We start from the raw sequence: 25,741 nt of genomic DNA, 5'->3' as shown, positions 1-25,741 counted from the left end.
TCATAGGCCTCTAACTGCTCCCCTTTAATATCCATTAATTACCTTTTTACCTTCTTTAATGTCCTTTACGTTTTTCTTTCTTCATGTTTCTTCCCTGTTCCACAAACCCTCTGCAAAAGTGCAGCTAGTGCAGGAAAATAAAGCAGCGAAATGACTGTAAGCTGGCATTTACAGACTCCTGTTTGTTTCAAACAGAAGACTCCTGCGCCGCAATTGAATTAACTGATGTTAGAGTGCAGAAACACAAGCAGGCTCACTCCTGTCATTCATAACTGCCCCTCCCAGTTGCTGCTGCCTTCTTGTAGTCATTTAGATCCAGAGACCTGTAATGCTGGAAAATAATTCTTTCTTTGGGTAAGTGTATCTGGCGATAAATTTGAGTAATACGTAAGAAAGAACACAGAGGATACCAATTCTGCAGCGTGCACTGGCTACTAGTCCATCAACCTCAGCTTTCAGATGGAGCCTAGGAGAAACTAACTGATGAAATAGGCGTCACTTCATCAGTGATGAAATGTTCCAGTGCAGAATATTTGAGTTTTCTGCTAGCTTTTTAGAAAAGTTTCAGTTCTGTGGTGGAAACCACTATGTGACATTTCAACCCCCAAAATAATTGAGAAAACTAGTGCTTAGGTCAACTAGGATATTAAAACCATAACTATGGCTTTGCTGGAGTGATGGTTGCAATATATATTGTCCAGTAGAAATAAATAGATTCAGCAGATATGACCGCAAAACACAATTCTTATATTACTGGTTCTTCCAGAATCAGGTAGAAAAATACTGAAGAATTTATAGCTCCAGCCTTCTTTTGCTGCAGTGTAGCCTCATGGTGTTGACAGTAAATCCTGTGAAGAGATGGTAGAGGAGAAAGTATCATTCATTCATGAAATGGAAATACGCTGTCACAGAGCATTTATTTTGCATAGGCCAGCTACTCATAATTCCTCTAGAAACGATCCATCATGGTGCTTGAACTTGGATTCTGGAGGTCGGAGAGGGGAAAGGGAAGGAGCTCTTACCTTGTACAGGTAAAGATTATTTTTATGCACCTACTGATGTGTTCTGCAGCCTTAATAGCTGATGCCTCCTCTGCAGGGGAACGGTACGACAAAGATGATAGAGGGTTTTGCTGGAAGAGAGCAGACAGACTTCTGTGAGAGGTAGCAGTAGTTTTCAAAGGCACCAAAAGATATTGCAAAGGACAGGAACAGAACTGAGTGGATTGCCCAGTTGAATCAAACTACACCTTTGAGCCAAGTTAGCTGGTGATATCTTGTGTCAGGACCAAGCAAGAAAATCTCTTGGGATGGGAGACAGACTTCTACCAAAACCAAGGCCAGGTTGGATGAGGCTCTAAGCAACCTGATCTAGTCGTGGATGTCCCTGCTCCTTGCAGGGGGGTTGGACTGGATGACCTTTAAAAGTCCCTTCCAACCCAAACCATTCTATGATTCTATGAACCCCTGGGTCATGTGAGCAGGTCCAAGAGGTGGGTGGAGGTGTTACTAGAGGAACCATTTGATCAGTGAATGGAAAGGAAAGAAACAAGGTACCACTACAGTCACTGAGGATGGGAGTCTTTCACTCCTGTTTATACAGGGATTCTTCTGCTGTGTTTCCCTAAGTTAGGACGTGTTTACTCTCCTAGGAATGGTTTGTTTACGTATGTGTGTAGTGCTAGCAAATGGGGAAGATTTTCCTCTAAACCACCCCACAAGTTATATTCTGTTTTCAAAGGTATTTTAATGAAAAAAAAAAAAATTAACAAAAATGAAAGCCCTTTTTGTACCACTGGCTACCTAGCAGGAGAACTGGAGCTAGTTTTCAACATTATTTTCTCATTTTGTCAATGTTTTTCACAGAGTTTTACTACTTCCTATTTTTTTTCAAACGGAAATCACCAGTGTTGGGAAAAACTCTCCGAAACTGTATGACTTAAAGCCCCCTTTTCTGTATTTTTCTTCCTGTACACCTGTCTTCCTATTTGTATATTTTTTCCTGTTCTGCTACAGAAGTATGGAGAAAAGTAAAAATCCATACTGGCAAAAAAATTAAGAATTTCAGATTATTTTTTTCTTGAAAAAGTTCTTAAAATCCAAACTAGACAAACAGGAAGAAGACTGGAATGAAAAATTCTGATAACTAATGTGTCCCTTGTTGGCAGAGGTTTTTGTATGGGAGATCAGGGATTCTGAATTTGTGGTTTCCATTTGAGCTTAGAGGTGATACTACGAGTACCCAATAGGCATGTCTCTACCTTTGATTTTATTCTCTACTGTGAGTAAATTTTGTAATGCTTTTGTCAGAAGCTGGATTTCACCAATGTTAACTAGACAAACAACAATGCTCCAAGGGGAAGACTACCCAAACACATGGCTACAACTTAGAAGCTGCTGGCTCAGATGATGAGCACTGGTTGTTTTCAGAAAGAGCTGCTCCATTAGCATGGCAAAAACTCAAGTTTGGAATTAGATAACTTCAATGTAGGCTAAAGAGAGTAACGCTAGACAACAGGTTTTTTTAAATCTTGGTTCCTTGCATCTGATCCCAAGCAAAGAGAACTACATTGAATCTCTTTGCTTTGATTATAACCAATTTCTATTGTTACGGTTTAGTAGCTTTTGAAAATCATTTCGAGGAATCTTCTGTTGTCATGAAATAATACCTTTGACTATTCAGTCCGTGCCATCAACGCTTTTTGTTTTCATAGTACATTCTGTCAATAAAGCATTTACTATCATTCAGTCAGTGTAAATTCTGTTCAGGATCATCATTGTACATTTCTTGATGAAAAATTTCTGACACTTCTAAAGCCAACAGATCAGCACACTGATTTTTTAATCAGATGCATGGGTGAAAGTATTTTACTAAAAAGGAGATATGAAAAAGAAGTAGATCATTATTACTGAAGCAGAGATTGCTTTATATTTTTATCTCCTAAAATGCAGCTGAGAATATCATTATTAAGAAGAGAATGTCATTTTTCAAAAGAACTTGTGGCAGTAACAGCTAGTGAGGCTTTTTTTTTGTTAACTTCAAGAGGGAATGCCTGTTACATAATACTACAGCAATCATTTCAGGGCACAAAATTCAGAGCTAGATGATGAGGAGAACACATTCAAGAGGACACAGATTCAGAAATTTGGTTTAGAAACTTCTACAGTATTGCATTTACAGATTTATTGCATTCTGTGTGGTAAATAATGAGTCCCATTGCTCAGATAGATAGAGTAAATATATACATTTGCTACATGTTGCAAATACTTTTATCTTGCGCTGATAGGTATGGAAGCTGTTTCTCAGTACAAAGAAAATATATTAAATTTGGGGCCAAAGACAAAAAAAAAAAAAAAACCAAAAAAAAAAAACCAAATAGAGAAGTTTAATTCTCGGGGCAGGATGCATAGAGCAGTTTCCATTCTGATATTGAGGGGGAAAAAAAGTTAAACTTCATTATAATGGTTAATGCATATTTCAGGCTAAGCTAATTGAATTCCATCTACTTGTCCGCCAGTAGTCATGACACTTTTATTTCTTTTTGTTTCATCTTCTCCCCAGTAGATTTCACTTATTGGCACAGACAGATTCTGATATCAAAGACAATTTCCAGTTGGCTTTAGGACAGCTATTATTTAATTGCTCCTGTTAACAAATGTCTTTTCTGTGTCACCAGAAGCTTCTGAAAACTCTTGTATTTAAAAAAGGCTGTGGGCCAAATTCCCTGCTGGGATATTTCTGTGGAGCTAGACCAGTAACATATTTCACCTAGTAAATTCCACTCTCACTCCAGTATCTTAAAATTCTCTATATCTTTTTGTGACAGTCTGTAAAACCTTTATGAAAATAACTAACATCAATACCCTGACTAAACCCCAGTAGCAACCTAACAAGCTGCAGCATCCATCACTTCTCCCCTAAACTACCGGGGAGAGCTACTGCAAAGGGGCTTGTGGCCTGAGGTCACAAAATGGAGCATTTTGAAGGAGACAAGCTCTCTAGCCTCACTGAAGAAGGAGATGTTGCTTTGTGCCTCCTTGTGTCATCACTCACCACAGAAAGAGGGCAGGCACCACAAGGGACCCTGCAGCATCCTTCAGTTTACCAGACTCAACAGTTGCTCAACAAAGTACGTTGGTCTCTGAAAAGGGATAAAAATCACATTAGAAAGATGATCTGGGACATGGGGTGTCAGTGGAACCTCAGGAATCTCCACACCATGTTCCTCAGCATGGGGCAGACGTGTCCTTTATCATAACTCACAAGCTGAGCCGCTTTAGGGCCATTGCTCCTTACGCTGGAACACATTTTACTCATGCTGGTAGGGAACAGGTGTGTTGTCAACTGTGTCATTGTAAAAAGTGGTGTTTGAGTAGCTGGTGGCAATGAAAAAGAGAGACAGTTTGCAAACCTACCTGCTTTGCCTGTTAGAGAGGTTCTGGAGATAATTTTTTAACATTTGACAAACAGCACAAGGAGATACTGAAGAAAAAATTCCCCACTTCCCAACTAGCAGATCAAAATCCTCTTTAGTTTTCTGAGGGTCAAGAGTGCATGAAGAGGGTTCAGAATAGATTTAGACATATCCTGTAGAATACCACTACAAGATTTCTTTGTGTGGCATTGTTATTAATGAACTGTTGACTGACAGAGGAGAGGTGTGTGCATTTGTGCTTCAGAGCACGACACTGTGTAAATAGGTGAGCGGTACCCTGAAATATTGTTGCATTCAGCCGGAAAGCTGCAGGGATAATTGATCTTCACTCAAAAGGAAATAGAAACTAGAACAGGAGAGATAATTTGGGGATATCATATTAACAAAAGGAAAAGAAGGTAATTTCTCTGAATATTTTTTCACACACTTACAGCAACCTAAATCTGACAAACCATCAGAAAGCCAAAGATATTTGCATTTCTAAACACACCAAATACTTAGAAGCTAAATTCTTTTTCTATAGGATCGTGAGACCTTTCTAAACAAAGCCCGTGCCAAGAGCTGCCTGTGGGAAACACCTCCGTTCAGAGCTGTACTCTGAACCTTTTTGCATCAGAGCTTTGTTTATGTCTTCTACTCTTGCGTGCGTGTTTCCTGTTAGCTCAGGAGTGCATAATCAATCCCACAGAAGATGTATTCCCAGAGCATTAAGCAAGACTCAATTAAGGATACACTTCTGGTGTGTTTAAAATGGTCCTGCAGTAATATTTATTTTTAAGCTGACGTAGATGTCGTCTCAGTAATTCCTTCAGCCACAATCTAGATATAATGAATTCTATGAATTCTATAATGCTGTAAGCAAAATAATCCTATGGACAAATAAACATATGGATTTAAACTTTAAAGCAGGAAACTTCTATACGATAGAGTGGTGACACTCACAGATAGAGTCAGATGGCATCGCTCATTTACAGCTTCCTCTGTAAAAGAACTCAGGCATCGCAGTGCTCACTCAAGTTTGTGCCCTGTGCTGAACTCTGGTGTAATTCATAAACTCTCAAGTTGAGCCATTTTCTCCCCCTTACATTATATGAGGGCAGAAATCTCATGTAATGAGAGTGGGACAACACGAATGAGTGTCTGCAAAAAATGCATGCTAAGGACATTGCTGATGGAAGAGTCCTTGCCAGTGGGTGGGGTGCAGAGATATTTTCTCAGGGTACCAGGCAGCTAATTGGGCTTCAGGAGGGTACCTCTCTCTCCTCAGTATTTACAGGAATACCATGAAGTAAATTTGGGGTAGAAATTGTGCTTTCACTGTTACTCAAGTTCTCTGCAGAAGAAATTTTACCCTTATTTCTCATGGCTTTCCTCTAAGCACAACACTGCAGGGTAATCTGACAGGGAGAGCCACTCTTTCACAGGTGGCAACTCTTCCTCCAGAGAATAATTTAAATACCATTTTGCCCAGAGTAAAATGTAACTCTGGAACTTAAATCTTACAGCATTCATTAAAAGAAAGGGAAGACCTGAGCCTCAGTCCTGAACTCTCTACTGCTCAGTCTGAAGCAGGAAGAAAACCACAATTTCTGCACCCCAGCAAATACGTAATTATATTTGCCAGGGAACAGGTTTGACAAAACCAAGTGAGAGGCACGCAGGCACGCACATGCAGAGAGCTTGTAGCAAGGCTGTTGGGCCAGGCAGCAAGCTGACTCAAGGACTGGGAGATGAATCTTCCTCAGCCCTGAAGAGCGAGTGGGAGAAAGGAGACGTGAATATATTGCCATATGCTTTTGCGTGATTAACAGCTACGGACCCAGTGCTGGCTGGATTGAATTTGCCGTGAAGGGAGAATGAGGAATAGCAACTTTTGCGAGTCCCAGCGAAACGCCCCTGCGGCTGACCCCAGGTCGTGGCAGGGAATACAGAAACACGGGTGGTCAGGGAACTTACACGTGAAAGTCTTGCAAGGAGGATAAGCAAAAATCTCCCAGTACATAAACTCCTGCCTCTGTTAGGTGACATCCCACAAGGGCACGTCTGCTGAGGGGCCTCACCCTCATGCTGCTCTCAGGTCTTGTAGGGACAGGAGGTGAAACCCAACATCTCCAAGTGCTTACGGCAATCTTCACATGCAGAGCCTGTTTGTCCAAACAGACTGTGCACACACAGGATTTCACCCACGGTCTGATGTCACGTCCAAGAGGGCCTTTACAGAGGATTTGTTCGACTACTACTTCCATAAATATTCCCTCTGTATCACAGGGAATATTAACCTCTAATACCTGTTCCATCCCTATATTTTGGTCTCCACCTCCAAAACAGGATTAGCCATGTACATTAAAAGAAACCTTATTAATTAACAATAATATTTTAAAATTTCATTCTTTATAATCTTACTGTTTCTGTTTCTATCCATCGACTGAGGTAATGAAGTAAGGAAATTGAATGTTCTTTGGTTTTGATATTGCTAGTGAAATTATGCAGACAGATCATTTTCCAATCTTAAATCTAAATAATTCAGTTGCCATAGGATCAAAGTATGTGTTATGCTGCCCTCAGTTTTCCACACATCGATTTATCCTTATTCCCCTTAGCACATTTTCTCTTTGATTTGATAACGCTCATAAAAGTAGTTGGCAGTGAGTATGGTCAGCATCCAGATTGCTCATTGTCACGCTTATTGTTCTAAGCCTTATGTTCTCCTCCTCCTCTTGTCACCATTTATACTTGAGAAGTAAAACCTTACCTTGTGTGTACATCTGTGTAGGCATTCACAAGAAAGTCAAATCTCTTGCATTCATACTGTAGCATACAAAAGCAAAAACTGCAAAAAATGGCTTAATCTTTGTTGTTCTAATCTGAAATTCATGACGTAAAATACAATAACATGAAAACCAAATTTGGTCACTGGTGATGCTTATATTCAGGTTCCTCTGGTATGCCCGACCAGCTGCATTCTGCTAGAAAAAAATAGACTTAGAGTGAGGGTCTGGTTTAGTGGCTGTATTTGAAGACCAATGCAGTTAAACACCTGATGAAATTAGATATTACACATCACAGACCTTTTATTCACCGTTGCACCTTTCACAAAGCATTATTGCACAGAAGCCTGTGGAGTTGCCCCTTGTTAACAGGGGTGAGTCAGGCCTCGGCAACAATCTCCAGTTAGGTGCTAGCTGTACTTTCATAGACAGTCTCATGTAGAGGGATACACTCAAATGCCTGATAGGTCCTTTTAATAATGTATTACAAAAACCTCTTTGTGACAGAATCAGACAGTTAATCTAATCACCTTACTCTATCCTTATGCGTGTGAATACATCCTTTAAAATCTTTTTCTATCCTCTTTTCCTTAGCAAAGAATTGTTTTCTATTTGTGTCATGCCTAACAATGGGGTCCCAATTGTATGGAAGCCTCTTGTTTCTATCACATTAAACATGAATAGCTATAAAAATAGAGTCTTTCCTAAAACTAGTTCATGCAGGTCTAAACGTAAGGTACTTGAACAAACATATTTTTGTCTGTCATAATGCAGATTTTAATGCTTTTCCAAATGTACAGGGTTTTTTGCTACAAGCTACGAAACTTACCCTCGTAACACAGAAAGTTTCTAATTCACTTTTGTGCAGAACCTTGCCATTCTCTAATTCAAGTTGTCTTACAGAGTGCTTAAAATTCTTCCGGAAGAAAGAAAAAATAGACAAAATTTTTGTCAGAACAAAATATTACAGCTCTATTTTTAGCTCCTGCACTTGGTTTTGTTTGATTAACAAAATTGGTTTGAACATTGCCAGATCTACTTGCAAGAAAAAGTTCTCAGGTTTCCTACATTATAGACATCAGCTGGCTTTGCCACTGAACTGTCTTACTTGTTTTATCAATTGGTTAAAAAGATGATGTTCTGCAGTCATCTGAAAAAAAAATCCTCGTATAGAGAAATCTGAGGGGCTCAGGCACGTTGCTGGCGTTGCCACAACAGATGAACCAAGATGGAAATTCTAAGTGTTGTAATGCTTTTTGGGAATTGTAACACTGAAATGCAAAACCTGGATGTAGGGATTTGAAAAGGGACTGAAAAAAATGAAGATATTGCTGAGGAGCAGGGGAAAAGTGAAACTCAGAGCTCCACAGGCAACTCAGTATCACAGAAGCAGGTATCATCACAGGTACTTCTGTCTAGCAAGCAGCCCTTAAAGTCTGACAGACTGTAGAGTGTTTCCTGATTTAGATACACATAAAGAATAACATTTCTTACGTCAAAAATAAGGTAGCAAATCCAGGGCATATGAGTGCCCAGAAAAGAATTGCTTGTTCAAGTCAGTGCTGTCCTTTCGTTTAACAGGCTTTGGTTTGGAGAATTAATTTTGTTGGGTTTTTCTCTGAAATATTTAATTGAATTTACACCAGAAAAAAAACAACTGTTTTCTGTGTGTGTTAAGATTAAACACTAGCTATGCATGGCTTGCACACAGTAAACCACAAAAACAAAGACAAAAATTTCAAAGGGTTGTTTAGGCCACATTCTGGGCTAGTGCTGAATAAGCTGCTCCTGCATCGGCCCTCCCAGATGCTTGCCTGAAAGCCTCTCCTTGAAAGCCATCAATGATACGTTGTCTTGAGTTGGGCTCTTGCCTCCCTATCAGCGGCAAAGTTTTTCCTAACATCCAGCCAGAATCTTTTCCCTTCCAAATTAAACCAACTTCTCTTTGTTCCGCCCAGCAGGTATGTAAAACAATTGATCTCTGCTCTCTTTCTGTTCAAACAACCAGGACTGGTAAACATTTCACATAAACACACACACACATCTAAGAAACCTCTCTGATCCACTGTTTCTCTTTTCAGTGGGAAGCTTGCTTGTTGCCAGCTGATGATTTTGAGACCTTGCAAAAGTTACGATCTAGTCTAATTTGTAAAGAAAGTTTCAAAGAAAAAAAAGCAACACCAAAACAAATAAACAAAAAAAAACCAAAACAAAAAACAAACCCCAACCTGGGTATCCCACATCAGGCACCTGCCCTTCTCCTTCCTTTGAACACAACCTGCAGTGACATAAATAATTAAATGAAGTCACACTGTGCTGCAGCCATTCCATCCCAGACCATGCCCCACATTGCACGCTTGCTGTGCAAAACCTACACAACGCGGCCTTGCATCTCGCTACAGCATCTCCTGCATCTCTTTAACCCCTGCTCATCAGGTCATCTCAGTGGTGAAGGTCAGTGGGAAAGAAAAAGAGCAGAAGTGGGTGAGCTGGGATGCCATGGTTTGTTCAAGCCACTGCACAGAGAAGATTGAACAAGTGTTTGGAGGCCTCTCGGAGAGTTTGTTATTCTTTTTGTTGAGCCTTCGAATATGTGCATTGAGGCAGATGATCTGTGAGTAAAAGTGATTCGCACTGAAATGGAATTTGATGACAAAATTCCAACAACCACAAGGAGATTCTGCTTTGCATTGCATTGTAATCCTCTTAATGTAACCTTTCCTTTCAAACAATTAAGTACTTCTTTTCCAGTGCCTATGTTCTGAAATAATCAGGTCCCTTACTGTGTTCAACAAAGAGTGTAAATGTCCTGATGTACAGAGGACTAAGGTTTTCATAAAAATCACTCCACTAGCATAAGTCTGCTCTTTCTTCCAAGATGAGAGATGCCATGCGGTGTGCAGGTGGCTGCTTCTGCATCCAGCTCTACAGGTGATGGAAAACAGCCAGGTAGAGAACGCCTGTGCCAAGGGAGAGCACATGCATCCTGTTTAAGATGCTCCAGGAGGCACAATGGCTCGAGATGAGGCAGAAACTCAGTCTTTCCATTTTTTGACTCAAACACCGTATTACATAGCAATAATCCTTCATTTCTTGATCAGGACTCATTCAGTTGTTTGTAAAGCAGCTACAAACCTGGAGTGATTCTGTATTGGTTGTCAGTTACAAGGCACTGGCAGCGGGGTGCTGCAGGGTGGCCTCTGTGAGAAGAGGCCATGGGCTGCCCTGTGCTGGATGCGTTCAGCTCCAGACAGCTCCAGCGGACCCACTGGGGACAAAAATAAGCCCATCAGCCAAGCTGGTGGTGCTTCTGGGAAAACGTATTTAAGAAAGGGCAAACTGTGAAGCAGTTGAGAGAGGAGTGAGGAAAAAATTTTGCAAAACTGCCCTGCAAGCACAAAGATCAGTGGCGAAGGAGAGGAGGTGCTCCAGGCACCAGAGCAGAAACTCCTCTGCAGCCCATGGAGAACCACGTCAGAGCAGATCTCCACACTGCTGCCCATGGAGAACCTATGCTTGGAGCAGAGGAAAAGTGTAAGTGGGAAGCAGTGAGAGAGAGGAACTGTTAGAGACTGACCGTAAGTCCCCATTCCTCACCCTGTGCTGCTTGCAGAAGAAGAATTAGAGGAGTTGGATATGAAGGACTGAAGCTGACCCTGGGAAAAAGGAGACAAAGGGAAAGTTGTTTTAATTTTGTCTTTGTTTCTCTCTGTCCAAATCTATTTAAATTAAATTAATTTTCTCCAGGTCAAGTCAGTTTTGCCCATGATGGCAATTGGTGAATGATCTCTCTGTTTTTATCTTGACCCATGGGGTTTCCTGTCTTATGTTCCACCTCTTCCCTGTCGAGGAGGGAGAGTGAAAGAGTGGCCGGGTGGGTGTCTGGCAGCTGACCAGGCAAACCCACCACAGAATCATTGCACTCAGTGCTTGTAAAAGATTATTTTTAATTATTTTTGAAGCTGGGATGAACTACAGGAGACACTATGCCTTTTTGATTCTCAAGATTGGTTCACCAGCATTTGTGCATGCTATTGCATTTTAGATTTTTTTTTATTTACCATCACTTCTACAAACAGCTTCTGAATTTTAAGGCATTTTATCTTTGAAGGGCAAACACTCCTCTTCTGATTTCTAGTAGATTTTTTCCCTTTAATCATGTAACAGGTAGGCTTGGTGACACCACTTATTTGAGGTTTCCCAACATCTTGGATTATAAATTCCTGTTTTCAGTTGCTTATGACATTGCTAACCTTCAGCTTTTGGGATAGGATACATGTTTTCTATAGCGCATGTATACTGGAATATTTTTAGAAAATATAAGCCATTCATTTCTGAAAATGAAGAAATGGAAAAATGATATTTTATCCATCACAAAAAAAAAAAAAAAGAATCATTCAGAAGCAAGAATCCTGAAAACGGTTTACTAAGGATCAAAGACAGGTGGTCCTGCCAGTCGTGCTTTGGCACCACCTCCAGCCTTTCTGAATCCGCTCTTCCTTGTTGACACACTTATTCCTCAACCTTTTATCTAACTTCTAGGGGAAGTAATATTTTCTTACGATTGAATGGAAACGAGGAGCTCTTTGTTCAATTCTTGGCACTTCAGCAGAACCATTATCTTTTTTAATGATATCTGTATCTCCATTCCCTGCATTTATTTCAAAACAGCTATTTCCTTTTCCTCATCTTTTATCTGACCTGCCAATTATATATGTATCAGGGTTGAAATGCCATCTGTGTGTTTGTGGAACATTTACTCCACTAAACCTGTGCCTTAAATGGATAACTTTTGATGTTTTCATATAAATATAATCTGTAAAATTTATCAAGACCTGGAGAATCAGGATAGCAGAAAAGAGTAATATGGAAGGAGGTGCACTGGAGTTTATCTGAGCTGCATCAGGAAATCCATGCAGCTGTCATGAAGTGGTAGTTGTTGCTAGTATGAGTTTATCTCTCCTTTCCATGTAATACTGCTATGGTAGAGATATCTTTCTGTCTCTCACCGCATTGTCAAACCACAGCCAGAGCTATCAGGTCTGAATGTGAGGGCTCCACAATACAGTGTGATATATCTGATGTTATTAAAAGGAATAGTAACATTGGTAATGTGACATCTTGTTCTCTGGATAATCTTTAGAGTGCTGTGACTAAGGAAGACCTGAGAAGAATCCTGGGCTTATATCAAGGAAAAGGTCTTACATTTATATATTACAGTTTTGTAGACAGGTAAAAATCCTAATGTTAAGCTATTTATAGCTGAAAAGTATTTGATACAGTACTTTGCTTTGGATGAGATCTCTGTGGTTAGTTTCATCATAACTTACATGAGGATGTGGAGCACAGGTGGGGCATCTAAGGAAATCCTAACCATCATTAGTATTACACAATCTTCTATAAGCACGGGAGACTATAGCGTCACAGCTCAAAACAAAGGTCCTCAATGGATTAGCTAATAAATTATATACTTTGTCAGTTGATGGTAGTGTAACAATCCAGACTCTACTTCATGAAATCTAGCTTAAAGTTCAAACTATCATGTATTTACATGGTACATTTTCTAGCATGGCCAATACACAACTACAGAGCACCAAACTCATTATTAATTTTCCTTAATACTAGGAGTAGTGGATGTCTGAAAGATAAAGTCATCAGAATTAATACACATGTTTAATCGCATTGGTTATTTCTAATATCAAACCATGCGCACTTTGCTTAATGTAAGCTTATTTATAGGCTCTTGGCCATTACCATAGAGGTGCAATAATGAAGAAAAGCTACCCCAAGTTCTGATAATTGTTTTCTTGGCTTAAATGTTTAGTGCAATGTTTATGCATCCCATTATGTTTTAGTATTGAAGCATTTTACCAGCTGATTTCCTGAGGTGAATGTAGTGATTGATATTTTCTGGAATGGTGACTTTAAATGAGACCTTTGTTTGAAAATGGTCCTCTTGTCTAGGGTCAGGAGTTCAAAGAAAAGGCAAATAGAAAAGAGGTAGAAAAGTGCTACAAGAATTATCTGAGTTCTGAAAAATGAGCTTTAACAAGAGAGCATAATGAATAAGTCTATTTAGCCTATTCAAAAGAAGGTTGAAAGACTAAGATTACAATCAAGTAGTATCTAATTGTGGAAGAATTATGACTCTTCAATCCAGAACAGAGAGATTCAAATTTTAGAGGCTGAAGTTTTATGTACTTGAATACACGAATTCGAAGTGACGATAACTGGCTGTTGGAACAACCCATTAAGGGATGTGATAGCTCTTCTAATCAAGTTAGAGTGCTTTCCTCAAAGACAGATTATAGCTTAACATTACAGCCTTTATGCAGAAATGATTGGTGAAGGTCTTTGGTCTGTGCTGTGCAGTGGAGTCAGACTAGATTATCATAATGGCCTTTACAGTCTGCAGTAATCTCTGCGTACAAGATTTTGTCATGGCTGAGGACAGATATGTGTGGCATAAGCAAGTAACTCCTGCGTTAGAGCCTTTGTGTCAGAGAGTTTTCCCTGCATTTCCCCTTACCTCCCATGGGAGCAATGGGAACGGTGTTCGTCATATTATCAGTTTAAGAGGAAACAAAGTAATCAAAAAACCTTTCTTTCATAAATGTTCTGGAACATTTAGTGAGAGAAGTTAAAAATAAAAATAGAAACCGTTTAAACTAGTTAGACAGCCATGCAGAGTGCACAGAAGTTAAACAGGCTGTCCTCAGGAGGGGTTCAGTACGTTCCTCAATCCCAGTTTGTTTACAACTATCTATAACTCATCTGAGGAGCAATCTTTTAAGTCATCTAAGGTAAGGAAGGGATCTTAAAGAACTCATCTACTACACTCCCCAGCCCAAAGGAAGAATAATCATGAACCATTCCCTCCTTTACTGAGGGAAATTCCATCTTATTGCAATGTTCAGAACTTGTAAGTTTTTTCTAACATAAACAGCCTTTGTAGCAGACTTTCTTATTTTTCTAAATTATTAGTATCTCATAAACAAAATTATGCTTCCAGTACTGATTACACTAAATCCATATAAATAGCAATGAAAGCAAGGTAAGGGCACATACACATAAAGACGGAGGCAAAGAAATATTATGAAGTGGTTTTCTTTTGATCTTCTGTGGTGATTTGTAATGGTTGACCCCATGGCCATCCAATGATGTAATCTATGAAATTTGGATTCTAATTTCTCTATCCTCTCTATTAGATAGGAAAATTCTTAGAGTTCACTTTCTGTTGTACATCTCATAGATGTAAATACCCTGAAATGGAAAAAACCCATAACCTAGATTTAGAGGTGCAGCTGAACGAGGATACTCTAATGCAAAAGAGCTCTGCTTAATAACTGTTGAGAAATATATCTGGCTTTGGGATGAGTTTGTCCAGTATTTTTAAAAGCCTTCCAAAGACGGGAAATGGTTGGTCTTTCTGAGAAGGAGGATATGACCACATTTAACTGTGTCTATAAAAGATGATCTGTGTCCATTGGTTAGAAAAAGGGTTAGAAATAAAATCAATTGTTTTTGGAAACAAAGATATTAATGCTTTCTATCATGTCTTTCTTATGACCTTTTATGTCAAACATACAACTGCAGGAGGTTGCTAAGAGCCAGTTTCTCTTAAGCTTTCACAGTCGTTCACCCAGGTGACAGCTCAAAGGAAAAGAAAAGTGTATTGTCAGATAAACAAACAGTGGCTCTGTGCAACAAAATGGTGCTAAATGCTTTCTCTTATGGACAGAGGAATACAAGCATGTATGAAGAGGAGAAATCCAAACTTGTGTAGCGCTGATGTTGTCAAAAGAGGGAAAGGGACAGTGCATAAAGACCATCTTCTCCCCACCTCAGAAACCATCACAAAGAAACAAGATGAGATTGCAGCAGCCATTACAAAGGGGTTAGACGTGAGCAGAAGGGATGAAAGGGAGCAGTGGTTTGATCACAATATACCTAGTGAATATTCTTTCATATATTTTTCCCATTGTCCTTTTACCTCCTCTGTAATTTTCTCATCTGCTAGGAAATATCTGCTTTCTGGTTTAGGTCTTACCCTGATTATATAAAGGAGCAATTTTTCTACAGGGTCTGGCTTCTCTCACTGCTGCATAGCCAAGGTTTTGACCCCTGATAGCAGGCATAAGCCCATTAAATCAGAATCTCATCCATGCTACTGTCACTGTGGGAAATTTGTTCTGATATCCAAGGCTTGGAAAACTATTCCAATGGTCTTAAGCACATTTGAGGTTGAAACTGGAAGGCTTTACACAGCAAGGCTGAAAATCTGACAGTCTCTTTCACAAAAGTGCCTGAAATCAGATAGCAGACTGTAGGCTTTTGTGAATCATAAGGGAAAAGAGATGGGACTGGTCAGCAAGAGATTGTCTAACCTACCCAGCATGATTAATGAGGTCCTCTCAGTATTTAAAAGCACTAGGTAAAAGTCTGTGTGATGCTTTTAATCTTTCTGAAAGACCAAAATCTTAGGAAAGCCAGAGTGCAAAGCAAAATTAAAGTTTCTTTTTTATCAGCTTATGATTTTCTGTTACTATTTCATTCCTTTCATCCCATGGCTCTAGCAACAAGTAACGATGAGATAATTTGCTTCAAATCTCATCTGAAAACTTCAAATAATTCAAAATATTTGATCTTTTGGTGAGGGTCAGGAAGACATCAAGCAATTTACCTCCCGAGGTTCTAGTAATTATTAATGTCACCTTTAAAACCTAAGTGCTGGGTGAGATGATACAGTTGGATCATTTGACTTCAAGATACAGAAGATATTAGGGGCACTTTAGTTTAAACAGCACTTCACTGTATGGTCCAGCAGAAAAAGGCCCTGAAAGCACCCCTGGAAGGATAATACTGCTTATGTTCATGTCCTAATGGAATCAAGTAAAGCTTTCAGTCCTTACGGAAGGATGCTGGCTTTGCTTTCAAAGAATTTAGGGACTGTAATTTGTGACTATTTCCACCAACTCAGTAACATACTTAACCAAACTCTAAGAAACTTCACTTTTGTATTGATTGTGACTTTCTTTTTGTGAAGTTCAGATTGACTTTAGTGGTACAAAAACATCATGATGGAAATGGTTAATTCAATCTCTAAGTTGCAGTGCAGCATTCAGAGAAAGCTTTTAGTCCTTAGGTAAGTTGACAAATTTAATTTAGGGTTTCTGGTTCGGGAACATGTTTTTGTGATTCCTGCTATTCATTTTGTATTATGCTTCCTGCTTCCTGGTTTTCTGTGTGGAAGCTGAGAGTTTAAAGGTTTGTTTCATTTTACTTACAGACTGTAAATCAGAGGGAGTGAGTGAAGGGAACGAGAGTAGACAGACAAGGAAAAAGAGAGACTCCCACCAGCTCAGTATACCGAACAACCGAAACAAAGATGCTTGTTTGGTAACCATGCAAGGTCTGGGGCCTGATCCTTTTCCTGTTAAGACTGGTGAAAATTTGAATGAAGTCTGCTGAAGACATAAACAGAAGGAGAGATTTCTGTGGCACACTGAACTGAATGGCTGGTGTTACAAAGGGATTAGCCATTAATTCCAATGCTGGGAGCTAGGCACCCTTCTGTCCCAGCACACTTTTTACTGTGAAGCTACAAACCAATACACTGGGCAAAGTTTGGTCTTTCAGTGTCCTTTCACAGTTGAACACTTCCCATACCACCCAACGGAAGCCTTTCCTACATATATGTAAAACACATGTACTTTAAAAGACATTTTGCATATAATATGTACAGTCAGTAATACACCAAATAACCCCAGGAAAATCAGGAGAAAAAGTATCATCTCTCTTGTAGAGGGAAAGAGAATCTGAGAAATAACAAAACATCAGCCTATAGAGGGTGGAAGCTGGGACACGTAGCCTGGGAGGACTACCGAGTGACTGTGCGAGCGGCCAGGGATAGGGTGAGGAAGGCTAAAGCCCTGATGGAATCGAATCTGGCCAGGGATATAAAAAGTAACAAGAAAAGCTTTTACAGGTATGTAGGGGACAAAAGAAAATCCAAGGAGAATGTAGGCCCCCTCCGGAAGGTAACGGGTGTCGTGGTTACCCGGGATGTGGAGAAGGCTGAGGTACTCAATGACTTTTTTGCCTCAGTCTTCACTGATAAGAACTCTTGTCTCCCCACCCAAGCTGTGGAAGGCACAGGCAGGGACTGCAAGGATGAAGAACCGCCCACAGTGCTCGAAGAGCAGGTTCGAGATCATTTAAGGAACTTGAAGGTGCACAAGTCCATGGGACCTGATGAGATCCATCCGCGGGTCCTGAGGGAACTGGCGGATGAAGTTGCCAAGCCACTGGCCATCATATTTGAGAAGTCGTGGCGGTCTGGTGAGGTCCCCAATGACTGGAAGAGAGGGAACATAACCCCCATTTTTAAAAAGGGGAACAAGGAAGACCCGGGCAACTACAGGCCGGTCAGCCTCACCTCTGTGCCTGGCAAGGTCATGGAGCAGATTCTCCTGGAAACCATGCTAAGGCACATGGAGAGCAAGGAGGTGGTTGGTGACAGCCAACATGGCTTCACCAAGGGCAGATCGTGCCTGACCAATTTGTTGGCCTTTTATGACGGGGTAACAGCATCGGTGGACAAGGGACAGGCAACGGATATCATCTACCTGGACTTGTGCAAGGCATTTGACACTGTCCCGCACGACATCCTTCTCTCTAAACTAGAGAGGCATGGGTTCGATGGATGGACCACTCGGTGGTTAAGGAGTTGGCTGGATGGCCGCACTCAGAGAGTGGTGGTCAACGGCTCAATGTCCAAGTGGAGACCGGTCGCCAGTGGCGTCCCTCAGGGGTCCGTGTTGGGCCCGGCCCTGTTCAACATCTTTGTCGGCGACATGGACAGTGGGATAGAGTGCACCCTCAGCAAGTTCGCCGACGACACCAAGCTGTGTGGTGCCGTCGACTCGCTGGAAGGGAGGGATGCCATCCAGAGGGACCTGGACACGCTGGAGAGGTGGGCCCGTGCCAACCTCATGAAGTTCAACCAGGCAAAGTGCAAGGTCCTGCATCTGGGTCATGGCAATCCCAAGCACAAATACAGGCTGGGTGGAGAATGGATCGAGAGCAGCCCTGAGGAGAAAGACCTGGGAGTGTTGGCAGACGAGAGGTTCAACATGAGTGGGCAATGCGCCCTTGCGGCCCAGAAGGCCAACTGCATCCTGGGCTGCATCAAGAGGAGCGTGGCCAGCAGGTCGAGGGAGGTGATTCTCCCCCTCTACTCTGCCCTGGTGAGACCCCACCTGGAGTACTGCGTCCAGTTCTGGAGTCCCCAACACAAGAAAGACATGGACCAGTTGGAAAGGGTCCAGAGGAGGGCCACAAAGATGATCAGAGGGCTGGAGCACCTCTCCTATGAGGACAGGCTGAGAGAGTTGGGGCTGTTCAGCCTGGAGAAGAGGAGGCTCCGGGGAGACCTGATAGCGGTCTTCCACTACCTCAAGGGGGCCTACAGGAAAGATGGGGAGAAGCTGTTCAGTAGGGCCTGTTGTGATAGAACAAGGGGTAATGGGTTTAAATTAGAAGGAGGTAGGTTTAGATTAGATATGAGAAAAAAATTTTTTACAATGAGAGTTGTAGAGCACTGGAACAGGTTGCCCAGAGAGGTGGTGGATGCCCCATCCCTGGAATCGTTCAAGGCCAGGCTGGATGGGGCTCTGAGCAACCTGATCTAGTCAGTGATGTCCCTGTTTCTTGCAGGGGGGTTGGACTAGATGACCGTTGAAGGTCCCTTCCAACTCTAACTATTCTATGATTCTATGATTCTATGATCAGGTAATTCACAAATCCAGAAACTGGAATTCTCCTTTCGCCTTTGGTGAAACAGAACCGTGTGGGCCAAAACACACATGCCCCCTTCCCCCCCCCCAAAAAAAAAAAATTTAAACTATCAAGAAAACAATTTAGGAAAAATGTTCATCGGTGTTGACTCATTTTTGACCAGCTCTCGCTACCACTGGCATTCAGTGATACACCATCCACAAAAGCTAACTGATCAATTATAATGACTAATTATATTAATTATATTGAAATAATAATGACTAATTTTGAAGCTATTTCTCTCCAGGTGAAGTCTTCTTCCTGATAGCAGATTTCCACTGTGTGTTCTTCCAAGTACGATTTCTGTGCCCAAACTTTGTGTTTGTAATTAATATGTATGTCTTAGTACTGGCTACTTCTATCAGATAGCATTAACTTAGCATTAGCTTCTGATAGAACAGTGCACTGAACTCAAAAATTCAGATTTTACCTACTGACAAGGACACCCACTTGCAAATTGATCTATGGCATTGGCCTGTGCAACATAACACAAATCAAGGCAAACCTCCGCCTCTCTGCATCGAGTTCCGGTCTTTGAAGCCTGAGCTGCTTCTTTCTGCAGTCGGTGTGAAAACTGCCATGAGCTTCACTGCAGCAAGGCCCAACTCATGCTTATATATCCTATACAGCTGTGCATTGCTGTCGTGTGGAACATTTACCACAGGCTTCAGAGAGGAGCAAGAAAACAGATTCTCTACTGTTCCCTCGGTGCAATTTATCAACAAATCTACTAAAGTCAATATATTTTCCCCTTTATTATAAAATTCCTTGTGAAACTGGCTTAAACCTTCAAAATATTTGTTTTTCATAGCTCTTTTAGCCTCAAGTTTATGATAAAACAACCTATAGTTTGCCAAGCAATGCCTGAATCCTTTACAGCATGAAATGTTGGGGTTTTTTTGCTACTAATACAAGTGTTGAAGGTATCTAAAACTGAAAGTGGCTCAATCATTGGAACATCTAGGCTAAGCAGGCTCAACACTCGAATGCAGGTTGGTGAGCTAAGCCTCCTGGTCTCACGGCTCTCCAGTATGGTCATTGACTGACCAAGATCCTGCAGACATTGGGTGGACTGAGGATTCACTGAAATAACTGGCTTGTGGCAGGCTAAGTAGGGCTATTTGCAGCTGTAGAGGCAGAAACATGTAATAATTACTCTGTTCCTCAGTTCATTCAGCTGGAAAACAGAGGCCGTGATGTTTGCCTGCTTCTTAAGGGGCTGTGAGGCTTAATTAATTAGAATCTGCAAAGTGTTTGGGGATTTTTGCTCGGGGGCATTTTGCATTAAAAAAAATGTTTTTCCTTTTAGTCTTCTGAAATTATTAATTGTGCTATAAAAGTATAAATCATCATAAGTAGGAATTGAGCTCCACTGCTAAGTCAACTGCATTGTGCACACAACAAAAGCCGGTCTACATCCCAGGAATTTCACAGCAAGATAATGGAAATGTGCACAGGAGGGAGAAGAGACACGCTCACAGAACCATACATTTCCATGGGGCTACAGCAGAGCTAACTAGTTTTAGGCTGGTTCAGTTTCTTTGGATATGTAGTTTTCCCTGTAAATGAGTAAATTTGGAGGTTGTATTTTTACCTTTCTAGACCTTCTGTGTTGAAATCTTTCCATTATTACTTATCTGGCTTTGTTCCAAGCTAGTGCATGCTTCTTTTTATTTCAGAGCCCTTCAGGAATGAGTTACCAGCATCAACTTTGCAAAAAAAAACTCTATGAACATCTTCACTGTCTTTTTGGTAAACGTGGTGTTTTAATACGAAGATTAAATTTTCATTTAGTAGCCTCCTGTCAGGAAAGCCATTACTACCATATCTCCAGAACAGCATACTAAATCCTTGTTTGTAAGTTTGGCATTGAGCTCTCACCTAGACACACAGCTGAAAAATACAAACCTCCTACTTTTATTAATGAATGGCTTTGAAGTCATGAAGCCAACCAGCATCACTCAAATATTAATTTTCTTATGACTATATCTAAGATTTATGGTCCAAATGCCTGGGTTTTGGCTCAGTTTCGTTACTAACTTATTAATATAATACTGTATCACTGTGATTAAATATAATTAAGATTTTAATTTTCATGATTAGAGAACAGAAGGCTCTTGATTTGCATTTCTTTTATCACCTTTATATAATTTTATTCTTTGTTGTTAAAGGTGAATATTTCTTATTAATTTTCACTATTTTTCATTCAACAGTAGCATTTAGCATTTCATCAGGAAATAAATTCAACAGGAAATAAGCTTCCACTTCAAAATCAGAGGAGAGGAAACAGTCTAAGATGCTTTAAGGATTATTTTTCTTAGAATTGGAGACTAGCTTCCCATTATGCTTTGCCTGCCTTTTCCAAATTGCATCATTTAACTGTTGCAGACTAAAACCCAAAAGGCATAGAAGATAACATTGACAACTAGTTTTCAATTTACAGTCTATAACATTTTGAAAAAACAACTGAGAAAAGCAGGCTTGTTTGCTGCAGATTTAAATTTACCATTCAAGTGCCTGTGTCACTGTTACAAATTTTAGTGGGTATTTAGGAACTCTAGGAAGACTGCACATCAATGATGTGAACAGACTACATGCAACATGTTAAAAAGTCTGTCTGGAAACCCAGTAAAATCAATTGAAGTTTTATCATTCCATTTCACAGTACCAAGATTTTGGATCTTGGGAGTATTACTTTATTCGCAAAAAAAAAAAAAAAATCCAAACAAACATATGAAAGGAGATCACAGAAGTGAGAAATGAAGTCTTTTGCAGTATGCCTGCTGCTTAGTAAGCTAAGGTTGAGTTGATAGCTTCAAATTATTTCTGAGAATGGCAGGGAGGAATCCTTAGTGATGTTCAGTCCATCACTTTGCCACTAGAGCTGCATATTCTTTGTCAAAAATATCTTTTATATCCTGTACGTGATGAGAAGCCAAAGTGCCTGCAACTAAGGCGCAGATTTTTCATCCTGATCTGGGAAGATGACAATTAAGCCATTGATAAGTGCCAAATACCCTTTATTTTTCATATAAGAGATTTAGAAAATTATAAAATCAAGCCTTGAGGAGATGATTGTCAGAGAGAAGACTGTATGCTTTTTATCTTCTTCGCATTGGGATGAAAACGTCAGGTTGCGTTAAGTGGAAACCAAGAAGATATCTAAGCTCACATGCACAGAGATTTACAGGAAACTTGACATGAAAGTGCCAGAATATTATTTCCCAGCAGCAGCGGCAGGTAACAATCCCCTGGGTTCATGCAACCTCAGATACATTTCTCAATGAAAAAGACAAAAAAAAAATTCTGAAAAGCTGACAGCAAGACCAGGATATCACAGTCTCTTCCAAAAATGAGCTCCTCTCCTTCCCACCAAAAAAACCCTCACCTGCCTGACTCTGAAGCCACTCAGGTTCTACCAGACTCTCAAAACAAACCTAGATCTGAGGGGAAAGCAAGCTAGCAAAATGACAAAATAAGGGATCAGCCATTTTATTTGACATCAAGGCTGGAGTTGGGTAAATCCACTGACCTCAGTTTTGTACCAGCTTTGCATAGAGGCAAATCAGGTACAAAAGCATTAGGTAAGTGAGGTGTGAACCCATAGGTCTGTTTCCTACTTCAGGTATGGGAACTGAGGGCTCACCTTTGACAGATCTGACTGCTTCACCCAGATAGTGCTGGCCTTGTGTGCTCAGCAGAGCCCTCACTGCTATGGCAAACTAGACAATATCTCAGGGCAAGTTCTGAGCCACTGGGTAGACAAAATGCCATGGACTTGCATCTATTTACTGAACCTTAGGATAATAAGAGGCTGTTCTTTTCCCATTTAGTACTAGAAAAAATAACCTTGGTATGAGGGAACTTTACTGGCTCAGGCCATGTTAAGTCTAAAGTTGGAGCAGAATTCTAGAAAGTCAATTGATTGTTTCAAAGCAGTAAAAACTAGTATATTCAAGCAATCAGTCTTGCAATAAATGTGCTCAATTTTTAAGAGCTTGTGATTCAGCATTACCAGGACCAGAGAAACAAATATCTCTGATTTCTGTGAGAGGTTCCAGGATGTTTCATCCACTAATGCTTCACAAATATTAGTAGTTGAAATATTATTTCACATGCTGTAGCAAGATGTTTTGAAAAGAGATGGTAAACATTTAAATTGTGGAACCCAGATGCTAAAAGAGATGCTAAAATATGAATTGTGGAACCCAGGAGTATGGCCAGACATCAGCAGAAGGGAAGTTACTGCTACTCTATGGAGCAGCCAAGCTGTGGCTAAGGCACAGAGCTTCAAAGTTCTAGTGAAGAGACTGGAGGGTGTGTGATGGATAGGGAGGAGAGGGAGGAATGCCCTGCATGCCTGTTTGCATTTGGATTTTGACCCTTCAATTCTCTTGCACATCATTTAGACTCTAGCCACTTCCCTAGAAAGCTTCAAAAAACAGGATGTAATTTCCACCCATCCAAATAAATAATTACATGCCATGGTTTTTAAGCCAATGGCACAATGCTTTTTCTTTGTAAGGGAGAGTATGATATGACTCTTTATTTTTGAGCTTGTGGAGTCTGCAACACTGTGAAAGCCACTTTATAAAACTCTAGAGATAGCTACAGCATTTGGCTGGTAAATTGTACCTAAAGATAATTTTTGAACTAAGGTTTTGCAAGAAGCATTAATGTTATTCAATTAAATTTTGAAGAAAAAAAATCATTCATCTCAGATATTTATCTAACATTGTATCGTAACCCATAAAATTCAAGTTTGGTTTCAATCTATGCAGCACGGAAATCTAGACAATATTATTTCTTTGCAAATAGCCCTGATCTGAGCATCTGGACAGCCAATTTATTTTTATGATATTCTGTGTGATAAGGCAAGAAATTTTCAGGATGCTTTATAGCCATAATATGTTGGCCCACGTATTTTTAATGAGGCACTTTTTCTGTTGCATATTATTCACTACAGAAATAATGTCTCTGGAATTGGGTACATGAATCCTGTAACACGCACTGTTGCACTTATGTCTGAGGCAGGGCTCAACATCACGAACTTTTTTGGAAGTCTGAGCTAAAATTATTTACAATAACATATTTGAAGTAAAATTTGGTATAGCACAGGGGTTTTTTTTTCAGATAACACTATTTCCTATCAAACTAAAAAACAGGCCTTTCTGTGAAATAATTGGTGAAATAATTTTAGAAGCAATGACAAACCTATTTTGCACTGTTTTTCTTTCATGATAACCTCCAGATACCAGAGTGGATGTCACCTGACATGCTTCAGTTCTGAGGCCAGGTGAATAAATGGCAGCCCTTGGTTCAACTTCATTCTCTGCTTGTTTTAGAGAAAAGTCAGTTAAATGTTTCCCAGATGAGTGCCCTAATCTCTGGGCTGTGAATTCCCTCCCATTCTGTTTCTCCCTAGCCAACTTAATTGTTGATTATTGAAATAATGTCATTATTTCATGCAGACAGAGCATGCAGGAACCCTAACCCAGAAGAAATAGTAGCCTTCTGACTGAGGTATTCCCAGTGGGGATGTGGGTTTGCTTCCCCCGGGCAGGGGAGGAAATTGACTGAAGGCTTAATTTCAGCCAAAATTATTCAGAGAATTCCACCCACATTTGCAAATATAGGATTCAATAAAATCATTTCATTCCTTTCTGCTCTGCTCCATTACCGCGAGGTGCTGTGAGAACATCTTTTCATAATCTCCGTCATCCCACACCACATGCAAGGTGTTGAGTACTGCCAGTCTAGATGAGTGTCATGCAGGCAGAACACCTTTCTTTCCATGCTGATGCTGCCTCTGGCAATAAGATATCACTGAAATAGTGCGATGGCTGGCTGCAGCCTAGCGGTCTGTTAAAAGAAAAGTAATTTCTAACCAGTAATTTCTAACCAGCCACGTTAAATATTAAGACATCATCTCTGGGTAAATAAAAAACTGGTTAATTTTACCTGAGTGTTAATCAATGCTGGAAAACATTATATTTCCTTATTTTTAAGAAACATAAACATAACAGAAATATATCATTAAACTCAGTCGGTAAAATTTGTCAGTCTTAAAGTTAGTGTGTTAAATAAACAAATAGTTATGTCTTCATAGATTATTGTAAGCCCTTAAATCCTCAAATTATAATATTAAGCTGTTTTCATAGCAGTGTTTCACACTGTTGAGGCAAGCAGTATTGCTAGGAGGTTTTTGGAGTCAGATCTGATGTGTTAATGTGAATATGATGTTAGAAAGGTGACTTTATGTTGGAAAAAGTTTACCTGATAGATCTAGTATCACATTCATGTTCTTATTTTGTTTTTCACAGAAAACTCTCATCAAATTTGTCACTGTTAATATATAATATTCCTCCATTTGGCATAATAAACTTTCTAATTATTCCATGCTAAACCTGTGTAATTACTTCTAGCTGTATATGGGGTAGTATATAGAGCTTACAGTAATGAAAGCTTTCAACATTGTTGTTACAAGCTCTGTTTGGGAGATTCGTGTTGTAGTGGTTAAGAGGTGGGCACGCTGTTATACAGCAGTGCATGTTGAATATCTCCACCCACAACAATGGACACATTTACCTGGAAAACTCCTTATACCGTAAAATTTATTAGGTTGCTTATGTAAACAACAGTGTTTCCCAACAGTCTGATGGTACAGCTGGTGCCAAGCAGAATTTGCAGACCCCTCTCA

The sequence above is a fragment of the Chlamydotis macqueenii genome, chromosome 4 (genome assembly GCF_036417535.1).
Source record: "Chlamydotis macqueenii isolate bChlMac1 chromosome 4, bChlMac1.mat, whole genome shotgun sequence".
NCBI classification, from domain to species: Eukaryota; Metazoa; Chordata; class Aves; order Otidiformes; family Otididae; genus Chlamydotis; species Chlamydotis macqueenii.
The sequence above is the reverse complement of the archived record's forward strand: the minus strand, read 5'-3'. Positions refer to the sequence as shown.